The following is a 3,960-nucleotide window of genomic DNA, read 5'->3' on the forward strand; positions in this document are numbered from 1 at the left end:
CAATTTAGAGAGGTTAAAGGCAGTCCGTCAGCAATTTACAACTGAACCTATATGCTAAAAAGCTAGCCCAATTTATAATGAGGGGGTAACAGAACCAAGATAGATAACCTATAAAGAAATGTATAGGTCATAAAGGTTGGCAGTGCTAAATAAAAGACATAAAAAGCTGTTTAAACACATATCTTTGTGCATATTGTATGCGCAAGTTTTAAATACCCTTTAGTGCCTCGAAAGCATTCCATTCCTGTGCAGTGCCCCAGGATCTCCCGAAACCCTGCCCACGAGATTGGCACAATGTACATGAAGGGACTGCCTTCAGCGCACTTTGGATGGCACCAAGGAGGAATAGAATAAAAAATTAAAAAAAATTAAATAAAAAGTCTTCTTCGAGGTCTTGCTGATAGTATGAACATACACAAAGATATGTTTAAACTCCTCCACACCCCTTCTTTCTTGTACTAGGGTAAAAATTGCTGACAGATTTCCTATAAAAGTAATAGGATGTATTTTGCAAAGATGCTTCATTTATTATTTAGATAAATTCTACGTAAATGGCGACGTGCCTTTAACAAGTAGACATACCCCTTAAAGTATATATATATATATATAACGTTCAGAACTTTACAATGCAAAATTAAATTATTTCAAAACAACTCAGCCAAAAGGTAGCCCCAACGTATTTTGGGTGTAGTATCCCTTTAATTGTAAAATGGATATGAACGTGTTGTTAACCTTGGAGAGGCACTACAAATCTGAATCATTTCAATGGGCATGTACACATTTTGCAGAATAAAAAGAATATTTAAAAATAAATTAAAAAGGTCCGCAAAGACCTCAAAAGTCAACCTCTCCGGTTATTACACACACATAACAGTAGCCAATCCCACCCAACTTTGTATTTCAAAGATTTAAAATAAACATCTGATTTAAAGAGTCTTTACTATGTCAACTTATTCTAGACTGTGGGAAGAGTCAGCCGCACAGAACAATGACACTGAAGACAAGATGGAAGATCTGAGCGGAAACTAGCATTTGTCTGGTGCCAAGTGTCAGTCCGTATGTGGATATGAATAGTCAAATGTGGTCTGGCGACTGGTCAGACTGATCCGGTTATTGGCCTATGGCTTCTTTAGTAGAGTGGATGAGCCAGAAATCAAATTGACTTAATAGTAAGTGGACTGAATGGAGGATAATGGAATACACTTTTAGCAACAAATGATTCCCAGATCAGCTATATTCTACTCCGATTGCACAAATCTTTCCAATATTCAAATTCTAATCATTCAGGATGACATAATGGTCTCATCAGGAGGAGAAGATCATGTATAAAAGGAGGACAGACCAGAATACCTGATGCTTAACATGCGATTAGGCTTCACACCGCAGATTTCTGCACTATTTCTTATGCAGGACTCCTGGAATTACATTTTAAGTTTTAGGTAAAATGCAAAGCAAGGCGATCTTACAGCAGTAAGTCTGCCATATACTCCATCAAAATCATCATTCCATCACTTTATAAAAACTTCCCAGAGATGAGATCTTTATAAAAGAAATAAATAAGTACTCGTTACCAACCCACCCCCAAACTCCCTCCACTCTAGCACTGCCACTCTAGTGGTCTCCATCAAAACGAGAATTGATAATGTCTATTTTTTTCCATCCACTGACCACGAAAGCCATGGGTTTGCTGCAACATCAGATGACTGGACGTCATTCTGCTAGAAGTGGGGATCCTGCAATTGGTGGGATCAACAATCAGGTGACTCTACAGACAGGGTGACATTACTTCAAGTTCTGGGAGAGACCCTCAAATCTGAAGTGGAGGGGTTTCTGAGGGGTACGTAATATTTTTTTTATAACAAGGTGGTGGAAAATCCCTTTAACCTTCTATGACCCATTTTGAAGTTACAATATCTTCCTTCTGCTTTCTAGGCAATTCTTCACAGATTGACTCCCCTGCCCGTGTCGTTTCTATACTCACTGAGAGCTCTCTAACTGCAAAATACTAAGAGCCAAGGAGATCCCACTACTGTAACAGTGGGATACTGTGAAGATGAACGCAGCAGAGAGATCAGGGGGATCGGATATGCGACTGTAACCAATGTATGGGAGGTGATATGGTGGATAAGGCGCATGAACTGCAATGAGAAATATCTGCCCGCTTGCACTGGAGTTACACTTTGACAAGTTTTCTAATACTTCCAGATAGAGCTATTGCAATGAATATGACAGTAACTGTCGCTTACTGCTATCAAATTACTGCATTTACAGAACTTTATCATTTTAAAGTTACTTGAATCTATTTTTTACAAAAAATTTGTAAATTTGTCAGAAATACTTATAAGTCTGGGCAAGCCTCCTTGTGTCTTCTATCATCTGTTCTGCATTTATTCCTCAAAATGAAGACTTGGAGGGGCGGGGATCTGACAAAAACATGGTGCTTGACAGTCTTGTTGTAGGCAATGTGTCATAGCAGCCAGACAAATCAGCTGTCCAGCCTACAGCTGATCCAACGCCATGCTGGACATAATGTCAAGCCAGAGGGTTCCCCATCTTAGAAGGTTTTTGTAAAATAACGTTTAGATGGAGAACTCATAAGACATCATTATGAAATTTAATCAATCTGACTAATTAAAGGGGTTGAACAAAATTAGAGCTTGTTTCTAGAAATAGCGCCACTCTTGCTCATGGGAGGTGTCTGGTATTGCAGCTCATCCCATTGTGCCTTCTTTTGGAGAGATAAGACAGAGGGATTCATCTGCAATAAATGGCTGCACCCTATACCACTATACGGGCATACAATGGTATAGCTAGTACAAAGGAGAAGAATGAGGGGAGTATTTTTCCTGTACGCTATTGCATAATAATTTACAGTGAGAATATGTCAAGGCATGGTGTATACCAAAAGGACACGCTTGGCATATGCCAAGTAGAAGTCCTATAGATAGATTCAGCAGACGTAGTTTACAAATGAAGAGTAAACAATGACTTACGTTACAAATGGTGGTAAGAAGTGGCGCCATTTCTGGAAATTGCCTTTAGTGACTTAAGATGTGAACATACTGTATGTTTCACTTACATATTACTAGTCTTAATATTTTACAAATGATGCTAAATTGCTACCATTGTGGTTTGTACTCACTTTAGACATCTTACTTCAAATTATGACAATACCTGTAGCATTGAAGTTGCAGGGTACATCTTACCCAATGAATTAAAGAAAAAATAAAGTATCATGTTAAATTAATATTACGTTGGGAGTATGCAGTTGATCTACATGCAATATTGTCATAATCCCCCCACTTAACTGTATGTTATGTAGTGTCAGCCCCGCTAGCAAAAAAAAGCAACAGGAGTCTGGAATGCAAGATATCTATGCATGCTATACTAATATGGCAAACTTGGACACAGTCGTCACAAGATCCTTGTCGCAGAAAGTGTTCAGATAGAATACAATGAAAGATTAATAATGAGTAATTTGCTAAATATGTTAAGGTATATATTTCCTGCTCTGTGTAATGAATTCCAGTTCAACCAATACAGTGCAAATTATGCAGCCCAGCAGAGGTCACCGGCATCTCACGAATGTCTGCAGAACATCCTGGGGCAACCTGCTGATAACCGGCGAGTGAAAGAAATCCTTAGACCGGTTTTACACGCCCAAAATTCACGGTCCAAGTACAGGCAACAGCTTCATAGGCATACATGAGGGTGTTGAGTACGGGTCTGGACATGGTAGTCCCTACTCAGATCGTGAATGTTGGATGACCTTAGTCTTCACGTCCACCATCACTACAATTCTCTTATCTGGTGCAATGCAGTGCCCCACTCGTAACAAGTACATTATGGAGGGATAGCATTACTCACAGGAAGCCACGATGTTTGTTTAACAGCAGAACGTATAGATGTGTACATTAAACAAAATTCAGCTTGGGGCTCTTCTCTCACAATTGACGTTCC

The sequence above is a fragment of the Phyllobates terribilis genome, unplaced genomic scaffold, assembly GCF_046119375.1.
Source record: "Phyllobates terribilis strain yellow unplaced genomic scaffold, ASM4611937v1 Scaffold_4__5_contigs__length_816908805, whole genome shotgun sequence".
NCBI lineage: Eukaryota > Metazoa > Chordata > Amphibia > Anura > Dendrobatidae > Phyllobates > Phyllobates terribilis.